Source organism: Lissotriton helveticus, chromosome 8 (genome assembly GCF_964261635.1).
Source record: "Lissotriton helveticus chromosome 8, aLisHel1.1, whole genome shotgun sequence".
In the NCBI taxonomy this organism is placed as follows: Eukaryota; Metazoa; Chordata; class Amphibia; order Caudata; family Salamandridae; genus Lissotriton; species Lissotriton helveticus.
Window position 1 is genome coordinate 1,539,745,863 of NC_136069.1, and position 19,304 is coordinate 1,539,765,166.

Genomic DNA, 19,304 nt, shown 5'->3' on the forward strand with positions numbered 1-19,304 from the left:
ACGTTCCTTGCTAGGGACAGTTGATCTGAAACAAGGCCTGCTCTCTTGTTTCCAGCAAGGATCTAGAAATTCGCAATGAATCTGCAAGGCACATTGACAGCATAAATTTGCATAAACTGCCCCACCTTCTGCCTTCCTACTTCCTGAGCAGTAGTTGTTTGTGTATAAAGAGAGAGGTCGCAGGCAAGGTAATTTTGTGAGTAGGATACAGAACCCTAAATAGCTGGTGAGAGGTATAAGTTATTCTAAAAGCATAAAAACAGTACACCTGTGAAATGAAATGCTTTCATATGTGATCTTCTGTGTTTATTGTCTTGTGCAAAAAGTTGCACCTTGTGTTTGAAGGTTGAAATTATTTCAAGCTTGCATGGACGCAGAAATTTCTGAGTGACTTTTATACATTTCTTAGGACTCTTCACTGTCAGGATGGCCAAGTGGTCTAAGGCGCTGTGTTTAGGCCGCAGTCTCCTCTGGAGGCGTGGGTTCGAATCCCACTTCTGACATGACTTTTGGAGATATAATCTTCTTCATCAGGATAACATCTGATGGAAGTTGCATCTGTTCGTATTCACCTGGGACGTTATTCCGTCCTCGTCTAGTCAAGAGAGCTTGGGTTTCTCATATATTTCTGTTGTACAAAGTCTTGCTGATAAAGTGCAATCCTTACCAAATGAGCTTAGGACCCATGTAAGAGCTCATCTAGAAGAGTCATGCTCTTGTATTCCCTGGCCAGACAGGCCATGCAAATTTGGAAGAATGCCAAGCACCTGGTAGACAGCTGTACTCCAGCACACTTACAGCAATGTCCTCAGGGCTGTGATCAGGGGCTGCTTAGATTTGCGTATTCCACCCTATGTTGTGACATTGAGCTCCCTTGTTGAATTTGCTTTAGTCAGCCAAGATGTGGCTGTTGACTCAATTTCAAAGCAGCTTTGGGCCGTTCAAGTGGCTGGTGAATAGCACTTTCTCTTTGTACGCTTTAAAGGTCTAAAGAGTTCTTCATAGGTACTGCTCTGTATGGATTGCTCAAAGATCTGTTGGAAATGCTTATAATGGGATAAATAAATTGAGGGCATGCCTTTTCGGTACCAAACTTGCATGGCTGTTTGGCGTGTGGAAGGTGCTGCAAATGGAAGTCAGGATGGCCGAGTGGTCTAAGGCGCTGCGTTCAGGTCGCAGTCTCTTCTGGAGGCGTGGGTTCAAATCCCACTTCTGACAAACCTGTGTTTAATCTTCTTTTTTCTTGAGGGAGAAAATCAGATCATTTCCCTCACATGGGCTTATATGGTTGTCTTTTTGGAAAAGTGCAGTGAGTTTTTTTCTTGCTATAGCCACTTATGGCCTAAGATGTGTGTTTTTTTTGTTCACACTATCTTTCTCGCTATGTAGATGGACAAGCAACATGTGATCAGGATGGCTGAGTGGTCTAAGGCGCTGCGTTAAGGCTGCAGTCTCTCCTGGAGGTGTGGGTTCGAATCCCACTTCTGACAAAACTTTAAGTCCATTTTGTCTCTGCGTTCCTTCAGAATCTCAGCTAAAAATTGGCAGTGCATATAATATCTGAATAAGTACCAAACTTCAGTTTCAACTGCAAATGAATTTGCCCTATTCTGTCTTCAAGCTCTTATAATATTCTTCTATCACTAGTGGTGTTTTATGTGTTTTTTGGGGGGTGCCTAAAAAATCCCTTTTATTGAAGAAATGGCTTACATTCAGTCTTGTGATATTTTTGGTTTCCAATAAGTAGATTTTTAATTTTATGTAACCTCATTTTCTAATGATCCATTCAAGAGATGTTTCCACTATGAAATGAAAAGCAAGGGGAAAGAGCACAAATGATAGAGCCAGTGAGTGAGATGGGGTGTTGAGGAAGGAGAGAATGAAACAAAGACAGAGTGAGTGAACGGCAGGTAGGCATAGAAGAGGAGACTAGAAGTGAAGGTGACTTGCTTTTCCCTGCTCTTGACCTCCCACCCATCTCAAACCAATCACAAACATACCTTCTATGCAACATTGGTATGCAGAACTTCACTCCTCAGCCAGTGAGGGTGAGTCCCAAGCCAGGGGCTAGAGAGCAAAAGAATGGATGTGCTCAGACGTTCCTTGCTAGGGACAGTTGATCTGAAACAAGGCCTGCTCTCTTGTTTCCAACAAGGATCTAGAAATTCTGCATGAATCTCCAAGGCACATTGACAGCATAAATTTGCATAAACTGCCCCACCTTCTGCCTTCCTACTTCCTGAGCAGTAGTTGTTTGTGTATAGAGAGAAAGGTCGCAGGCAAGGTAATTTTGTGAGTAGGATACAGAACCCTAAATAGCTGGTGAGAGGTATAAGTTATTCTAAAAGCATAAAAACAGTACACCTGTGAAATGAAATGCTTTCATATGTGATCTTCTGTGTTTATTGTCCTGTGCAAAAAGTTGCACCTTGTGTTTGAAGGTTGAAATTATTTCAAGCTTGCATGGACGCAGAAATTTCTGAGTGACTTTTATACATTTCTTAGGACTCTTCACTGTCAGGATGGCCGAGTGGTCTAAGGCGCTGTGTTTAGGCCGCAGTCTCCTCTGGAGGCGTGGGTTCGAATCCCATTTCTGACATGACTTTTGGAGATATAATCTTCTTCATCAGGATAACATCTGATGGAAGTTGCATCTGTTCTTCTTCACCTGGGACGTTATTCCGTCCTCGTCTAGTCAAGAGAGCTTGGGTTTCTCATATATTTCTGTTGTACAAAGTCTTGCTGATAAAGTGCAATCCTTACCAAATGAGCTTAGGACCCATGTAAGAGCTCATCTAGAAGAGTCATGCTCTTGTATTCCCTGGCCAGACAGGCCATGCAAATTTGGAAGAATGCCAAGCACCTGGTAGACAGCTGTACTCCAGCACACTTACAGCAATGTCCTCAGGGCTGTGATCAGGGGCTGCTTAGATTTGCGTATTCCACCCTATGTTGTGACATTGAGCTCCCTTGTTGAATTTGCTTTAGTCAGCCAAGATGTGGCTGTTGACTCAATTTCAAAGCAGCTTTGGGCCGTTCAAGTGGCTGGTGAATAGCACTTTCTCTTTGTACGCTTTAAAGGTCTAAAGAGTTCTTCATAGGTACTGCTCTGTATGGATTGTTCAAAGATCTGTTGGAAATGCTTATAATGGGATAAATAAATTGAGGGCATGCCTTTTCGGTACCAAACTTGCATGGCTGTCTGGCTTGTGGAAGGTGCTGCAAATGCAAATCAGGATGGCCGAGTGGTCTTAGGCGCTGCGTTCAGGTCGCAGTCTCTTCTGGAGGCGTGGGTTCAAATCCCACTTCTGACAAACCTGTGTTTAATCTTCTTTTTTCTTGAGGGAAAAAATCAGATCATTTCCCTCACATGGGCTTATATGGTTGTCTTTTTGGAAAAGTGCAGTGAGTTTTTTTCTTGCTATAGCCACTTATGGCCTAAGATATGTGTTTTTTTTGTTCACACTATCTTTCTCACTATGTAGATGGACAAGCAACATGTGGTCAGGATGGCCGAGTGGTCTAAGGCGCTGCGTTAAGGCCGCAGTCTCTCCTGGAGGCGTGGGTTCGAATCCCACTTCTGACAAAACTTTAAGTCGATTTTGTCTCTGCGTTCCTTCAGAATCTCAGCTAAAAATTGGCAGTGCATATAATATCTGAATAAGTACCAAACTTCAGTTTCAACTGCAAATGAATTTGCCCAATTCTGTCTTCAAGCTCTTATAATATTCTTCTAGCACTAGTGGTGTTTTATGTGTTTTTTGGGGGGTGCATAAAAATCCCTTTTATTGAAGAAATGGCTTACATTCAGTCTTGTGATATTTTTGGTTTCCAATAAGTAGATTTTTAATTTTATGTAACCTCATTTTCTAATGATCCATTCAAGAGATGTTTCCACTATGAAATGAAGAGCAAGGGGAAAGAGCACAAATGATAGAGCGAGTGAGTTAGATGGGGTGTTGAGGAAGGAGCGAATGAAACAAAGACAGAGTGAGTGAACGGCAGGTAGGCATAGAAGAGGAGACTAGAAGTGAAGGTGACTTGCTTTTCCCTGCTCTTGACCTCCCACCCATCTCAAACCAATCACAAACATACCTTCTATGTAACGTTGGTATGCAGAACTTCACTCCTCAGCCAGTGAGGGTGAGTCCCAAGCCAGGGGCTAGAGAACAAAAGAATGGATGTGCTCAGACGTTCCTTGCTAGGGACAGTTGATCTGAAACAAGGCCTGCTCTCTTGTTTCCATCAAGGATCTAGAAATTCTGCATGAATCTGCAAGGCACATTGACAGCATAAATTTCCATAAACTGCCCCACCTTCTGCCTTCCTACTTACTGAGCAGTAGTTGTTTGTGTATAAAGAGAGAGGTCGCAGGCAAGGTAATTTTGTGAGTAGGATACAGAACCCTAAATAGCTGGTGAGAGGTATAAGTTATTCTAAAAGCATAAAAACAGTACACCAGTGAAATGAAATGCTTTCATATGTGATCTTCTGTGTTTATTGTCCTGTGCAAAAATGTGCACCTTGTGTTTGAAGGTTGAAATTATTTCAAGCTTGCATGGACGCAGAAATTTCTGAGTGACTTTTATACATTTCTTAGGACTCTTCACTGTCAGGATGGCCGAGTGGTCTAAGGCGCTGTGTTTAGGCCGCAGTCTCCTCTGGAGGTGTGGGTTCGAATCCCACTTCTGACATGACTTTTGGAGATATAATCTTCTTCATCAGGATAACATCTGATGGAAGTTGCATCTGTTCGTCTTCACCTGGGACGTTATTCCGTCCTGGTCTAGTCAAGAGAGCTTGGGTTTCTCATATATTTCTGTTGTACAAAGTCTTGCTGATAAAGTGCAATCCTTACCAAATGAGCTTAGGACCCATGTAAGAGCTCATCTAGAAGAGTCATGCTCTTGTATTCCCTGGCCAGACAGGCCATGCAAATTTTGAAGAATGCCAAGCACCTGGTAGACAGCTGTAATCCAGCACACTTACAGCAATGTCCTCAGGGCTGTGATCAGGGGCTGCTTAGATTTGCGTATTCCACCCTATGTTGTGACATTGAGCTCCCTTGTTGAATTTGCTTTAGTCAGCCAAGATGTGGCTGTTGACTCAATTTCAAAGCAGCTTTGGGCCATTCAAGTGGCTGGTGAATAGCACTTTCTCTTTGTACGCTTTAAAGGTCTAAAGAGTTCTTCATAGGTACTGCTCTGTATGGATTGTTCAAAGATCTGTTGGAAATGCTTATAATGGGATAAATAAATTGAGGGCATGCCTTTTCAGTACCAAACTTGCATGGCTGTCTGGCTTGTGGAAGGTGCTGCAAATGCAAGTCAGGATGGCCGAGTGGTCTAAGGAGCTGCGTTCAGGTCGCAGTCTCTTCTGGAGGCGTGGGTTCAAATCCCACTTCTGACAAAGCTGTGTTAAATCTTCTTTTTTCTTGAGGGAGAAAATCAGATCATTTCCCTCACATGGGCTTATATGGTTGTCTTTTTGGAATTGTGCAGTGAGTTTTTTTCTTGCTATAGCCACTTATGGCCTAAGATGTGTGTTTTTTTTGTTCACACTATCTTTCTCACTATGTAGATGGACAAGCAACATGTGGTCAGGATGGCCGAGTGGTCTAAGGCGCTGCGTTAAGGCTGCAGTCTCTCCTGGAGGCGTGGGTTCGAATCCCACTTCTGACCAAACTTTAAGTCCATTTTGTCTCTGCGTTCCTTCAGAATCTCAGCTAAAAATTGGCAGTGCATATAATATCTGAATAAGTACCAAACTTCAGTTTCAACTGCAAATGAATTTGCCCAATTCTGTCTTCAAGCTCTTATAATATTCTTCTAGCACTAGTGGTGTTTTATGTGTTTTTTGGGGGGTGCCTAAAAAATCCCTTTTATTGAAGAAATGGCTTACATTCAGTCTTGTGATATTTTTGGTTTCCAATAAGTAGATTTTTAATTTTATGTAACCTCATTTTCTAATGATCCATTCAAGAGATGTTTCCACTATGAAATGAAGAGCAAGGGGAAAGAGCACAAATGATAGAGCGAGTGAGTGAGATGGGGTGTTGAGGAAGGAGAGAATGAAACAAAGACAGAGTGAGTGAACGGCAGGTAGGCATAGAAGAGGAGACTAGAAGTGAAAGTGACTTGCTTTTCCCTGCTCTTGACCTCCCACCCATCTCAAACCAATCACAAACATACCTTCTATGCAACGTTGGTATGCAGAACTTCACTCCTCAGCCAGTGAGGGTGAGTCCCAAGCCAAGGGCTAGAGAGCAAAAGAATGGATGTGCTCAGACGTTCCTTGCTAGGGACAGTTGATCTGAAACAAGGCCTGCTCTCTTGTTTCCAGCAAGGATCTAGAAATTCTGCATGAATGTGCAAGGCACATTGACAGCATAAATTTGCATAAACTGCCCCACCTTCTGCCTTCCTACTTCCTGAGCAGTAGTTGTTTGTGTATAGAGAGAAAGGTCGCAGGCAAGGTAATTTTGTGAGTAGGATACAGAACCCTAAATAGCTGGTGAGAGGTATAAGTTATTCTAAAAGCATAAAAACAGTACACCTGTGAAATGAAATGCTTTCATATGTGATCTTCTGTGTTTATTGTCCTGTGCAAAAAGTTGCACCTTGTGTTTGAAGGTTAAAATTATTTCAAGCTTGCATGGACGCAGAAATTTCTGAGTGACTTTTATACATTTCTTAGGACTCTTCACTGTCAGGATGGCCGAGTGGTCTAAGGCGCTGTGTTTAGGCCGCAGTCTTCTCTGGAGGCGTGGGTTCGAATCCCACTTCTGAAATGACTTTTGGAGATATAATCTTCTTCATCAGGATAACATCTGATGGAAGTTGCTTCTGTTCGTCTTCACCTGGGACGTTATTCTGTCCTCGTCTAGTCAAGAGAGCTTGGGTTTCTCATATATTTCTGTTGTACAAAGTCTTGCTGATAAAGTGCAATCCTTACCAAATGAGCTTAGGACCCATGTAAGAGCTCATCTAGAAGAGTCATTCTCTTTTATTCCCTGGCCAGACAGGCCATACAAATTTGGAAGAATGCCAAGCACCTGGTAGACAGCTGGACTCCAGCACACTTACAGCAATGTCCTCAGGGCTGTGATCAGGGGCTGCTTAGATTTGCGTATTCCACCCTATGTTGTGACATTGAGCTCCCTCTTTAGTCAGCAGAGATGTGGCTGTTGACTCAATTTCAAAGCAGCTTTGGGCCGTTCAAGTGGCTGGTGAATAGCACTTTCTCTTTGTACTAATTAAAGGTCTAAGGAGTTCTTCATAGGTACTGCTCTGTATGGATTGTTCAAAGATCTGTTGGAAATGCTTATAATGGGATAAATAAATTAAGGGCATGCCTTTTCAGTACCCCACTTGCATGGCTGTCTGGCTTGTGGAAGGTGCTGCAAATGTAAGTCAGGATGGCCGAGTGGTCTAAGGCGCTGCGTTCAGGTCGCAGTCTCTTCTGGAGGCGTGGGTTCAAATCCCACTTCTGACAAAGCTGTGTTAAATCTTCTTTTTTCTTGAGGGAGAAAATCAGATCATTTCCCTCACATGGGCTTATATGGTTGTCTTTTTGGAAAAGTGCAGTGAGTTTTTTTCTTGCTATAGCCACTCATGGCCTAAGATGTGTGTTTTTTTTGTTCACACTATCTTTCTCACTATGTAGATGAACAAGCAACGTGTGGTCAGGATGGCCGAGTGGTCTAAGGCGCTGCGTTAAGGCCACAGTCTCTCCTGGAGGTGTGGGTTTGAATCCCACTTCTGACAAAACTTTAAGTCCATTTTGTCTCTGCGTTCCTTCAGAATCTCAGCTAAAAATTGGCAGTGCATATAATATCTGAATAAGTACCAAACTTCAGTTTCAACTGCAAATGAATTTGCCCAATTCTGTCTTCAAGCTCTTATAATATTCTTCTAGCACTAGTGGTGTTTTATGTGTTTTTTGGGGGGTGCCTAAAAAATCCATTTTATTGAAGAAATAGCTTACATTCAGTCTTGTGATATTTTTGGTTTCCAATAAGTAGATTTTTAATTTTATGTAACCTCATTTTCTAATGATCCATTCAAGAGATGTTTCCACTATGAAATGAAGAGCAAGGGGAAAGAGCACAAATGATAGAGCCAGTGAGTGAGATGGGGTGTTGAGGAAGGAGAGAATGAAACAAAGACAGAGTGAGTGAACGGCAGGTAGGCATAGAAGAGGAGACTAGAAGTGAAGGTGACTTGCTTTTCCCTGCTCTTGACCTCCCACCCATCTCAAACCAATCACAAACATACCTTCTATGTAACGTTGGTATGCAGAACTTCACTCCTCAGCCAGTGAGGGTGAGTCCAAAGCCAGGGGCTAGAGAGCAAAAGAATGGATGTGCTCAGACGTTCCTTGCTAGGGACAGTTGATCTGAAACAAGGCCTGCTCTCTTGTTTCCAGCAAGGATCTAGAAATTCGCAATGAATCTGCAAGGCACATTGACAGCATAAATTTGCATAAACTGCCCCACCTTCTGCCTTCCTACTTCCTGAGCAGTAGTTGTTTGTGTATAAAGAGAGAGGTCGCAGGCAAGGTAATTTTGTGAGTAGGATACAGAACCCTAAATAGCTGGTGAGAGGTATAAGTTATTATAAAAGCATAAAAACAGTACACCTGTGAAATGAAATGCTTTCATATGTGATCTTCTGTGTTTATTGTCTTGTGCAAAAAGTTGCACCTTGTGTTTGAAGGTTGAAATTATTTCAAGCTTGCATGGACGCAGAAATTTCTGAGTGACTTTTATACATTTCTTAGGACTCTTCACTGTAAGGATGGCCGAGTGGTCTAAGGTGCTGTGTTTAGGCCGCAGTCTCCACTGGAGGCGTGGGTTCGAATCCCACTTCTGACATGACTTTTGGAGATATAATCTTCTTCATCAGGATAACATCTGATGGAAGTTGCATCTGTTCGTCTTCACCTGGGACGTTATTCCGTCCTCGTCTAGTCAAGAGAGCTTGGGTTTCTCATATATTTCTGTTGTACAAAGTCTTGCTGATAAAGTGCAATCCTTACCAAATGAGCTTAGGACCCATGTAAGAGCTCATCTAGAAGAGTCATGCTCTTGTATTCCCTGGCCAGACAGGCCATGCAAATTTGGAAGAATGCCAAGCACCTGGTAGACAGCTGTACTCCAGCACACTTACAGCAATGTCCTCAGGGCTGTGATCAGGGGCTGCTTAGATTTGCGTATTCCACCCTATGTTGTGACATTGAGCTCCCTTGTTGAATTTGCTTTAGTCAGCCAAGATGTGGCTGTTGACTCAATTTCAAAGCAGCTTTGGGCCATTCAAGTGGCTGGTGAATAGCACTTTCTCTTTGTACGCTTTAAAGGTCTAAAGAGTTCTTCATAGGTACTGCTCTGTATGGATTGTTCAAAGATCTGTTGGAAATGCTTATAATGGGATAAATAAATTGAGGGCATGCCTTTTCGGTACCAAACTTGCATGGCTGTCTGGCTTGTGGAAGGTGCTGCAAATGCAAGTCAGGATGGCCGAGTGGTCTAAGGCGCTGCGTTCAGGTCGCAGTCTCTTCTGGAGGCGTGGGTTCAAATCCCACTTCTGACAAACCTGTGTTTAATCTTCTTTTTTCTTGAGGGAGAAAATCAGATCATTTCCCTTACATGGGCTTATATGGTTGTCTTTTTGGAAAAGTGCAGTGAGTTTTTTTCTTGCTATAGCCACTTATGGCCTAAGATGTGTGTTTTTTTTGTTCACACTATCTTTCTCACTATGTATATGGACAAGCAACATGTGGTCAGGATGGCCGAGTGGTCTAAGGTGCTGCGTTAAGGCCGCAGTCTCTCCTGGAGGCGTGGGTTCGAATCCCACTTCTGACAAAACTTTAAGTCCATTTTGTCTCTGCGTTCCTTCAGAATCTCAGCTAAAAATTGGCAGTGCATATAATATCTGAATAAGTACAAAACTTCAGTTTCAACTGCAAATGAGTTTGCCCAATTCTGTCTTCAAGCTCTTATAATATTCTTCTAGCACTAGTGGTGTTTTATGTGTTTTTTGGGGGGTGCCTAAAAAATCCCTTTTATTGAAGAAATGGCTTACATTCAGTCTTGTGATATTTTTGGTTTCCAATAAGTAGATTTTTAATTTTATGTAACCTAATTTTCTAATGATCCATTCAAGAGATGTTTCCACTATGAAATGAAGAGCAAGGGGAAAGAGCACAAATGATAGAGCCAGTGAGTGAGATGGGGTGTTGAGGAAGGAGAGAATGAAACAAAGACAGAGTGAGTGAACGGCAGGTAGGCATAGAAGAGGAGACTAGAAGTGAAGGTGACTTGCTTTTCCCTGCTCTTGACCTCCCACCCATCTCAAACCAATCACAAACATACCTTCTATGCAACATTGGTATGCAGAACTTCACTCCTCAGCCAGTGAGGGTGAGTCCCAAGCCAGGGGCTAGAGAGCAAAAGAATGGATGTGCTCAGACGTTCCTTGCTAGGGACAGTTGATCTGAAACAAGGCCTGCTCTCTTGTTTCCAACAAGGATCTAGAAATTCTGCATGAATCTGCAAGGCACATTGACAGCATAAATTTGCATCGACTGCCCCACCTTCTGCCTTCCTACTTCCTGAGCAGTAGTTGTTTGTGTATAAAGAGAGAGGTCGCAGGCAAGATAATTTTGTGAGTAGGATACAGAACCCTAAATAGCTGGTGAGAGGTATAAGTTATTCTAAAAGCATAAAAACAGTACACCTGTGAAATGAAATGCTTTCATATGTGATCTTCTGTGTTTATTGTCCTGTGCAAAAAGTTGCACCTTGTGTTTGAAGGTTGAAATTATTTCAAGCTTGCATGGACGCAGAAATTTCTGAGTGACTTTTATACATTTCTTAGGACTCTTCACTGTCAGGATGGCCGAGTGGTCTAAGGCGCTGTGTCTAGGCTGCAGTCTCCTCTGGAGACGTGGGTTCGAATCCCACTTCTGAAATGACTTTTGGAGATATAATCTTCTTCATCAGGATAACATCTGATGGAAGTTGCATCTGTTTGTCTTCACCTGGGACGTTATTCCGTCCTCGTCTAGTCAAGAGAGCTTGGGTTTCTCATATATTTCTGTTGTACAAAGTCTTGCTGATAAAGTGCAATCCTTACCAAATGAGCTTAGGACCCATGTAAGAGCTCATCTAGAAGAGTCATGCTCTTGTATTCCCTGGCCAGACAGGCCATGCAAATTTGGAAGAATGCCAAGCACCTGGTAGACAGCTGTACTCCAGCACACTTACAGCAATGTCCTCAGGGCTGTGATCAGGGGCTGCTTAGATTTGCGTATTCCACCCTATGTTGTGACATTGAGCTCCCTTGTTGAATTTGCTTTAGTCAGCCAAGATGTGGCTGTTGACTCAATTTCAAAGCAGCTTTGGGCCGTTCAAGTGGCTGGTGAATAGCACTTTCTCTTTGTACGCTTTAAAGGTCTAAAGAGTTCTTCATAGGTACTGCTCTGTATGGATTGTTCAAAGATCTGTTGGAAATGCTTATAATGGGATAAATAAATTGAGGACATGCCTTTTCGGTACCAAACTTGCATGGCTGTCTGGCTTGTGGAAGGTGCTGCAAATGCAAGTCAGGATGGCCGAGTGGTCTAAGGTGCTGCGTTCAGGTCGCGGTCTCTTCTGGAGGCGTGGGTTCAAATCCCACTTCTGACAAACCTGTGTTTAATCTTTTTTTTTGAGGGAGAAAATCAGATCATTTCCCTCACATGGGCTTATATGGTTGTCTTTTTGGAAAAGTGCAGTGAGTTTTTTTCTTGCTATAGCCACTTATGGCCTAAGATGTGTGTTTTTTTTGTTCACACTATCTTTCTCACTATGTAGAAGGACAAGCAACATGTGGTCAGGATGGCCGAGTGGTCTAAGGCGCTGCGTTAAGGCCGCAGTCTCTCCTGGAGGTGTTGGTTCGAATCCCACTTCTGACAAAACTTTAAGTCCATTTTGTCTCTGCGTTCCTTCAGAATCTCAGCTAAAAATTGGCAGTGCATATAATATCTGAATAAGTACCAAACTTCAGTTTCAACTGCAAATGAATTTGCCCAATTCTGTCTTCAAGCTCTTATAATATTCTTCTATCACTAGTGGTGTTTTATGTGTTTTTTGGGGGGTGCCTAAAAAATCCCTTTTATTGAAGAAATGGCTTACATTCAGTCTTGTGATATTTTTGGTTTCCAATAAGTAGATTTTTAATTTTATGTAACCTCATTTTCTAATGATCCATTCAAGAGATGTTTCCACTATGAAATGAAGAGCAAGGGGAAAGAGCACAAATGATAGAGCGAGTGAGTGAGATGGGGTGTTGAGGAAGGAGAGAATGAAACAAAGACAGAGTGAGTGAACGGCAGGTAGGCATAGGAGAGGAGACTAGAAGTGAAAGTGACTTGCTTTTCCCTGCTCTTGACCTCCCACCCATCTCAAACCAATCACAAACATACCTTCTATGCAACGTTGGTATGCAGAACTTCACTCCTCAGCCAGTGAGGGTGAGTCCCAAGCCAGGGGCTAGAGAGCAAAAGAATGGATGTGCTCAGACGTTCCTTGCTAGGAACAGTTGATCTGAAACAAGGCCTGCTCTCTTGTTTCCAGCAAGGATCTAGAAATTCTGCATGAATGTGCAAGGCACATATTACAGCATAAATTTGCATAAACTGCCCCACCTTCTGCCTTCCTACTTCCTGAGCAGTAGTTGTTTGTGTATAGAGAGAAAGGTCGCAGGCAAGGTAATTTTGTGAGTAGGATACAGAACCCTAAATAGCTGGTGAGAGGTATAAGTTATTCTAAAAGCATAAAAACAGTACACCTGTGAAATGAAATGCTTTCATATGTGATCTTCTGTGTTTATTGTCCTGTGCAAAAAGTTGCACCTTGTGTTTGAAGGTTGAAATTATTTCAAGCTTGCATGGACGCAGAAATTTCTGAGTGACTTTTATACATTTCTTAGGACTCTTCACTGTCAGGATGGCCGAGTGGTCTAAGGCGCTGTGTTTAGGCCGCAGTCTCCTCTGGAGGCGTGGGTTCGAATCCCACTTCTGACATGACTTTTGGAGATATAATCTTCATCAGGATAACATCTGATGGAAGTTGCATCTGTTCTTCTTCACCTGGGACGTTATTCCGTCCTCGTCTAGTCAAGAGAGCTTGGGTTTCTCATATATTTCTGTTGTACAAAGTCTTGCTGATAAAGTGCAATCCTTACCAAATGAGCTTAGGACCCATGTAAGAGCTCATCTAGAAGAGTCATGCTCTTGTATTCCCTGGCCAGACAGGCCATGCAAATTTGGAAGAATGCCAAGCACCTGGTAGACAGCTGTACTCCAGCACACTTACAGCAATGTCCTCAGGGCTGTGATCAGGGGCTGCTTAGATTTGCGTATTCCACCCTATGTTGTGACATTGAGCTCCCTTGTTGAATTTGCTTTAGTCAGCCAAGATGTGGCTGTTGACTCAATTTCAAAGCAGCTTTGGGCAGTTCAAGTGGCTGGTGAATAGCACTTTCTCTTTGTACGCTTTAAAGGTCTAAAGAGTTCTTCATAGGTACTGCTCTGTATGGATTGTTCAAAGATCTGTTGGAAATGCTTATAATGGGATAAATAAATTGAGGGCATGCCTTTTCGGTACCAAACTTGCATGGCTGTCTGGCTTGTGGAAGGTGCTTCAAACGCAAGTCAGGATGGCCGAGTGGTCTAAGGTGCTGCGTTCAGGTGGCAGTCTCTTCTGGAGGCGTGGGTTCAAATCCCACTTCTGACAAACCTGTGTTTAATCTTCTTTTTTCTTGAGGGAGAAAATCAGATCATTTCCCTCACATGGGCTTATATGGTTGTCTTTTTGGAAAAGTGCAGTGAGTTTTTTTCTTGCTATAGCCACTTATGGCCTAAGATGTGTGTTTTTTTTGTTCACACTATCTTTCTCACTATGTAGATGGCCAAGCAACATGTGGTTAGGATGGCCGAGTGGTCTAAGCCGCTGCGTTAAGGCCGCAGTCTCTCCTGGAGGTGTGGGTTCAAATCCCACTTCTGACAAAACTTTAAGTCCATTTTGTCTCTGCGTTCCTTCAGAATCTCAGCTAAAAATTGGCAGTGCATATAATATCTGAATAAGTACCAAACTTCAGTTTCAACTGCAAATGAATTTGCCCAATTCTGTCTTCAAGCTCTTATAATATTCTTCTATCACTAGTGGTGTTTTATGTGTTTTTTGGGGGGTGCCTAAAAAATCCCTTTTATTGAAGAAATGGCTTACATTCAGTCTTGTGATATTTTTGGTTTCCAATAAGTAGATTTTTAATTTTATGTAACCTCATTTTCTAATGATCCATTCAAGAGATGTTTCCACTATGAAATGAAGAGCAAGGGGAAAGAGCACAAATGATAGAGCGAGTGAGTGAGATGGGGTGTTGAGGAAGGAGAGAATGAAACAAAGACAGAGTGAGTGAACGGCAGGTAGGCATAGAAGAGGAGACTAGAAGTGAAAGTGACTTGCTTTTCCCTGCTCTTGACCTCCCACCCATCTCAAACCAATCACAAACATACCTTCTATGCAACGTTGGTATGCAGAACTTCACTCCTCAGCCAGTGAGGGTGAGTCCCAAGCCAGGGGCTAGAGAGCAAAAGAATGGATGTGCTCAGACGTTCCTTGCTAGGGACAGTTGATCTGAAACAAGGCCTGCTCTCTTGTTTCCAGCAAGGATCTAGAAATTCTGCATGAATGTGCAAGGCACATTGACAGCATAAATTTGCATAAACTGCCCCACCTTCTGCCTTCCTACTTCCTGAGCAGTAGTTGTTTGTGTATAGAGAGAAAGGTCGCAGGCAAGGTAATTTTGTGAGTAGGATACAGAACCCTAAATAGCTGGTGAGAGGTATAAGTTATTCTAAAAGCATAAAAACAGTACACCTGTGAAATTAAATGCTTTCATATGTGATCTTCTGTGTTTATTGTCCTGTGCAAAAAGTTTCACCTTGTGTTTGAAGGTTGAAATTATTTCAAGCTTGCATGGACGCAGAAATTTCTGAGTGACTTTTATACATTTCTTAGGACTCCTCACTGTCAGGATGGCCGAGTGGTCTAAGGCGCTGTGTTTAGGCCGCAGTCTCCTCTGGCGGCGTGGGTTCGAATCCCACTTCTGACATGACTTTTGGAGATATAATCTTCTTCATCAGGATAACATCTGATGGAAGTTGCATCTGTTCTTCTTCACCTGGGACGTTATTCCTTCCTGTTGTACAAAGTCTTGCTGATAAAGTGCAATCCTTACCAAATGAGCTTAGGACCCATGTAAGAGCTCATCTAGAAGAGTCATGCTCTTGTATTCCCTGGCCAGACAGGCCATGCAAATTTGGAAGAATGCCAAGCACCTGGTAGACAGCTGTACTCCAGCACACTTACAGCAATGTCCTCAGGGCTGTGATCAGGGGCTGCTTAGATTTGCGTATTCCACCCTATGTTGTGACATTGAGCTCCCTTGTTGAATTTGCTTTAGTCAGCCAAGATGTGGCTGTTGACTCAATTTCAAAGCAGCTTTGGGCCGTTCAAGTGGCTGGTGAATAGCACTTTCTCTTTGTACGCTTTAAAGGTCTAAAGAGTTCTTCATAGGTACTGCTCTGTATGGATTGTTCAAAGATCTGTTGGAAATGCTTATAATGGGATAAATAAATTGAGGGCATGCCTTTTCGGTACCAAACTTGCATGGCTGTCTGGCTTGTGGAAGGTGCTTCAAATGCAAGTCAGGATGGCCGAGTGGTCTAAGGCACTGCGTTCAGGTCGCAGTCTCTTCTGGAGGCGTGGGTTCAAATCCCACTTCTGACAAACCTGTGTTTAATATTCTTTTTTCTTGAGGGAGAAAATCAGATCATTTCCCTCACATGGGCTTATATGGTTGTCTTTTTGGAAAAGTGCAGTGAGTTTTTTTCTTGCTATAGCCACTTATGGCCTAAGATATGTGTTTTTTTTGTTCACACTATCTTTCTCACTATGTAGATGGACAAGCAACATGTGGTCAGGATGGCCGAGTGGTCTAAGGCGCTGCGTTAAGGCTGCAGTCTCTCCTGGAGGCGTGGGTTCGAATCCCACTTCTGACAAAACTCTAAGTCCATTTTGTCTCTGCGTTCCTTCAGAATCTCAGCTAAAAATTGGCAGTGCATATAATATCTGAATAAGTACCAAACTTCAGTTTCAACTGCAAATGAATTTGCCCAATTCTGTCTTCAAGCTCTTATAATATTCTTCTAGCACTAGTGGTGTTTTATGTGTTTTTTGGGGGGTGCCTAAAAAATCCCTTTTATTGAAGAAATGGCTTACATTCAGTCTTGTGATATTTTTGGTTTCCAATAAGTAGATTTTTAATTTTATGTAACCTCATTTTCTAATGATCCATTCAAGAGATGTTTCCACTATGAAATGAAGAGCAAAGGGAAAGAGCACAAATGATAGAGCGAGTGAGTGAGATGGGGTGTTGAGGAAGGAGAGAATGAAACAAAGACAGAGTGAGTGAACGGCAGGTAGGCATAGAAGAGGAGACTAGAAGTGAAGGTGACTTGCTTTTCCCTGCTCTTGACCTCCCACCCATCTCAAACCAATCACAAACATACCTTCTATGTAACGTTGGTATGCAGAACTTCACTCCTTAGCCAGTGAGGGTGAGTCCCAAGCCAGGGGCTAGAGAGCAAAAGAATGGATGTGCTCAGACGTTCCTTGCTAGGGACAGTTGATCTGAAACAAGGCCTGCTCTCTTGTTTCCAGCAAGGATCTAGAAATTCTGCATGAATCTGCAAGGCACATTGACAGCATAAATTTCCATAAACTGCCCCACCTTCTGCCTTCCTACTTCCTGAGCAGTAGTTGTTTGTGTATAAAGAGAGAGGTCGCAGGCAAGGTAATTTTGTGAGTAGGATACAGAACCCTAAATAGCTGGTGAGAGGTATAAGTTATTCTAAAAGCATAAAAACAGTACACCTGTGAAATGAAATGCTTTCATATGTGATCTTCTGTGTTTATTGTCCTGTGCAAAAAGTTGCACCTTGTGTTTGAAGGTTGAAATTATTTCAAGCTTGCATGGACGCAGAAATTCCTGAGTGACTTTTATACATTTCTTAGGACTCCTCACTGTCAGGATGGCCGAGTGGTCTAAGGCGCTGTGTTTAGGCCGCAGTCTCCTCTGGAGGCGTGGGTTCGAATCCCACTTCTGACATGACTTTTGGAGATATAATCTTCTTCATCAGGATAACATCTGATGGAAGTTGCATCTGTTCGTCTTCACCTGGGATGTTATTCCGTCCTCGTCTAGTCAAGAGAGCTTGGGTTTCTCATATATTTCTGTTGTACAAAGTCTTGCTGATAAAGTGCAATCCTTACCAAATGAGCTTAGGACCCATGTAAGAGCTCATCTAGAAGAGTCATGCTCTTGTATTCCCTGGCCAGACAGGCCATGCAAATTTGGAAGAATGCCAAGCACCTGGTAGACAGCTGTACTCCAGCACACTTACAGCAATGTCCTCAGGGCTGTGATCAGGGGCTGCTTAGATTTGCGTATTCCACCCTATGTTGTGACATTGAGCTCCCTTGTTGAATTTGCTTTAGTCAGCCAAGATGTGGCTGTTGACTCAATTTCAAAGCAGCTTTGGGCCGTTCAAGTGGCTGGTGAATAGCACTTTCTCTTTGTACGCTTTAAAGGTCTAAAGAGTTCTTCATAGGTACTGCTCTGTATGGATTGTTCAAAGATCTGTTGGAAATGCTTATAATGGGATAAATAAATTGAGGGCATGCCTTTTCGGTACCAAACTTGCATGGCTGTCTGGCTTGTGGAAGGTGCTGCAAATGCAAGTCAGGATGGCCGAGTGGTCTAAGGCGCTGCGTTCAGGTCGCAGTCTCTTCTGGAGGCGTGGGTTCAAATCCCACTTCTGACAAACCTGTGTTTAATCTTCTTTTTTCTTGAGGGAGAAAATCAGATCATTTCCCTCACATGGGCTTATATGGTTGTCTTTTTGGAAAAGTGCAGTGAGTTTTTTTCTTGCTATAGCCACTTATGGCCTAAGATGTGTGTTTTTTTTGTTCACACTATCTTTCTCACTATGTAGATGGACAAGCAACATGTGGTCAGGATGGCCGAGTGGTCTAAGGCGCTGCGTTAAGGCCGCAGTCTCTCCTGGAGGCGTGGGTTTGAATCCCACTTCTGACAAAACTTTAAGTCCATTTTGTCTCTGCGTTACTTCAGAATCTCAGCTAAAAATTGGCAGTGCATATAATATCTGAATAAGTACCAAACTTCAGTTTCAACTGCAAATGAATTTGCCCAATTCTGTCTTCAAGCTCTTATAATATTCTTCTAGCACTAGTGGTGTTTTATGTGTTTTTTGGGGGGGTGCCTAAAAAATCCCTTTTACTGAAGAAATGGCTTACATTCAGTCTTGTGATATTTTTGGTTTCCAATAAGTAGATTTTTAATTTTATGTAACCTCATTTTCTAATGATCCATTCAAGAGATGTTTCCACTATGAAATTAAGAGCAAGGGGAAAGAGCACAAATGATAGAGCGAGTGAGTGAGATGGGGTGTTGAGGAAGGAGAGAATGAAACAAAGACAGAGTGAGTGAACGGCAGGTAGGCATAAAAGAGGAGACTAGAAGTGAAAGTGACTTGCTTTTCCCTGCTCTTGACCTCCCACCCATCTCAAACCAATCACAAACATACCTTCTATGCAACGTTGGTATGCAGAACTTCACTCCTCAGCCAGTGAGGGTGAGTCCCAAGCCAGGGGCTAGAGAGCAAAAGAATGGATGTGCTCAGTCGTTCCTTGCTAGGGACAGTTGATCTGAAACAAGGCCTGCTCTCTTGTTTCCAGCAAGGATCTAGAAATTCTGCATGAATGTGCAAGGCACATTGACAGCATAAATTTGCATAAACTGCCCCACCTTCTGCCTTCCTACTTCCTGAGCAGTAGTTGTTTGTGTATAGAGAGAAAGGTCGCAGGCAAGGTAATTTTGTGAGTAGGATACAGAACCCTAAATAGCTGGTGAGAGGTATAAGTTATTCTAAAAGCATAAAAACAGTACACCTGTGAAATGAAATGCTTTCATATGTGATCTTCTGTGTTTATTGTCCTGTGCAAAAAGTTGCACCTTGTGTTTGAAGGTTGAAATTATTTCAAGCTTGCATGGACGCAGAAATTTCTGAGTGACTTTTATACATTTCTTAGGACTCTTCACTGTCAGGATGTCCGAGTGGTCTAAGGTGCTGTGTTTAGGCCGCAGTCTCCTCTGGAGGCGTGGGTTCGAATCCCA

The 19,304-nt window shown here is 42.7% G+C and overlaps 20 non-coding genes across 20 annotated transcripts; all 20 read left to right on the forward strand.

Annotated features, from left to right (window-relative positions):
- The first annotated feature begins 420 nt into the window (after window positions 1-420).
- TRNAL-UAG (transfer RNA leucine (anticodon UAG)) lies at window positions 421-503 on the forward strand. Its single transcript has one exon. It is a non-coding gene; the product is annotated as a tRNA-Leu (tRNA).
- A 632-nt stretch (window positions 504-1,135) lies between these two features.
- Window positions 1,136-1,218, forward strand: TRNAL-CAG (transfer RNA leucine (anticodon CAG)). Its single transcript has one exon. It is a non-coding gene; the product is annotated as a tRNA-Leu (tRNA).
- A 1,298-nt stretch (window positions 1,219-2,516) lies between these two features.
- On the forward strand, window positions 2,517-2,599 carry TRNAL-UAG (transfer RNA leucine (anticodon UAG)). Its single transcript has one exon. It is a non-coding gene; the product is annotated as a tRNA-Leu (tRNA).
- A 904-nt stretch (window positions 2,600-3,503) lies between these two features.
- TRNAL-AAG (transfer RNA leucine (anticodon AAG)) lies at window positions 3,504-3,586 on the forward strand. The gene has a single exon. It is a non-coding gene; the product is annotated as a tRNA-Leu (tRNA).
- A 1,025-nt stretch (window positions 3,587-4,611) lies between these two features.
- TRNAL-UAG (transfer RNA leucine (anticodon UAG)) lies at window positions 4,612-4,694 on the forward strand. The gene has a single exon. It is a non-coding gene; the product is annotated as a tRNA-Leu (tRNA).
- Window positions 4,695-5,326: 632 nt separating this feature from the next.
- On the forward strand, window positions 5,327-5,409 carry TRNAL-CAG (transfer RNA leucine (anticodon CAG)). Its single transcript has one exon. It is a non-coding gene; the product is annotated as a tRNA-Leu (tRNA).
- Window positions 5,410-5,598: 189 nt separating this feature from the next.
- Window positions 5,599-5,681, forward strand: TRNAL-AAG (transfer RNA leucine (anticodon AAG)). Its single transcript has one exon. It is a non-coding gene; the product is annotated as a tRNA-Leu (tRNA).
- A 1,026-nt stretch (window positions 5,682-6,707) lies between these two features.
- TRNAL-UAG (transfer RNA leucine (anticodon UAG)) lies at window positions 6,708-6,790 on the forward strand. The gene has a single exon. It is a non-coding gene; the product is annotated as a tRNA-Leu (tRNA).
- Window positions 6,791-7,411: 621 nt separating this feature from the next.
- On the forward strand, window positions 7,412-7,494 carry TRNAL-CAG (transfer RNA leucine (anticodon CAG)). Its single transcript has one exon. It is a non-coding gene; the product is annotated as a tRNA-Leu (tRNA).
- A 1,298-nt stretch (window positions 7,495-8,792) lies between these two features.
- On the forward strand, window positions 8,793-8,875 carry TRNAL-UAG (transfer RNA leucine (anticodon UAG)). The gene has a single exon. It is a non-coding gene; the product is annotated as a tRNA-Leu (tRNA).
- A 632-nt stretch (window positions 8,876-9,507) lies between these two features.
- On the forward strand, window positions 9,508-9,590 carry TRNAL-CAG (transfer RNA leucine (anticodon CAG)). The gene has a single exon. It is a non-coding gene; the product is annotated as a tRNA-Leu (tRNA).
- Window positions 9,591-9,779: 189 nt separating this feature from the next.
- TRNAL-AAG (transfer RNA leucine (anticodon AAG)) lies at window positions 9,780-9,862 on the forward strand. Its single transcript has one exon. It is a non-coding gene; the product is annotated as a tRNA-Leu (tRNA).
- Window positions 9,863-11,603: 1,741 nt separating this feature from the next.
- Window positions 11,604-11,686, forward strand: TRNAL-CAG (transfer RNA leucine (anticodon CAG)). Its single transcript has one exon. It is a non-coding gene; the product is annotated as a tRNA-Leu (tRNA).
- A 1,296-nt stretch (window positions 11,687-12,982) lies between these two features.
- On the forward strand, window positions 12,983-13,065 carry TRNAL-UAG (transfer RNA leucine (anticodon UAG)). Its single transcript has one exon. It is a non-coding gene; the product is annotated as a tRNA-Leu (tRNA).
- A 2,010-nt stretch (window positions 13,066-15,075) lies between these two features.
- TRNAL-UAG (transfer RNA leucine (anticodon UAG)) lies at window positions 15,076-15,158 on the forward strand. Its single transcript has one exon. It is a non-coding gene; the product is annotated as a tRNA-Leu (tRNA).
- A 594-nt stretch (window positions 15,159-15,752) lies between these two features.
- TRNAL-CAG (transfer RNA leucine (anticodon CAG)) lies at window positions 15,753-15,835 on the forward strand. The gene has a single exon. It is a non-coding gene; the product is annotated as a tRNA-Leu (tRNA).
- Window positions 15,836-16,024: 189 nt separating this feature from the next.
- Window positions 16,025-16,107, forward strand: TRNAL-AAG (transfer RNA leucine (anticodon AAG)). Its single transcript has one exon. It is a non-coding gene; the product is annotated as a tRNA-Leu (tRNA).
- Window positions 16,108-17,133: 1,026 nt separating this feature from the next.
- TRNAL-UAG (transfer RNA leucine (anticodon UAG)) lies at window positions 17,134-17,216 on the forward strand. The gene has a single exon. It is a non-coding gene; the product is annotated as a tRNA-Leu (tRNA).
- A 632-nt stretch (window positions 17,217-17,848) lies between these two features.
- Window positions 17,849-17,931, forward strand: TRNAL-CAG (transfer RNA leucine (anticodon CAG)). Its single transcript has one exon. It is a non-coding gene; the product is annotated as a tRNA-Leu (tRNA).
- Window positions 17,932-18,120: 189 nt separating this feature from the next.
- On the forward strand, window positions 18,121-18,203 carry TRNAL-AAG (transfer RNA leucine (anticodon AAG)). The gene has a single exon. It is a non-coding gene; the product is annotated as a tRNA-Leu (tRNA).
- The last annotated feature ends 1,101 nt before the right edge of the window (window positions 18,204-19,304 follow it).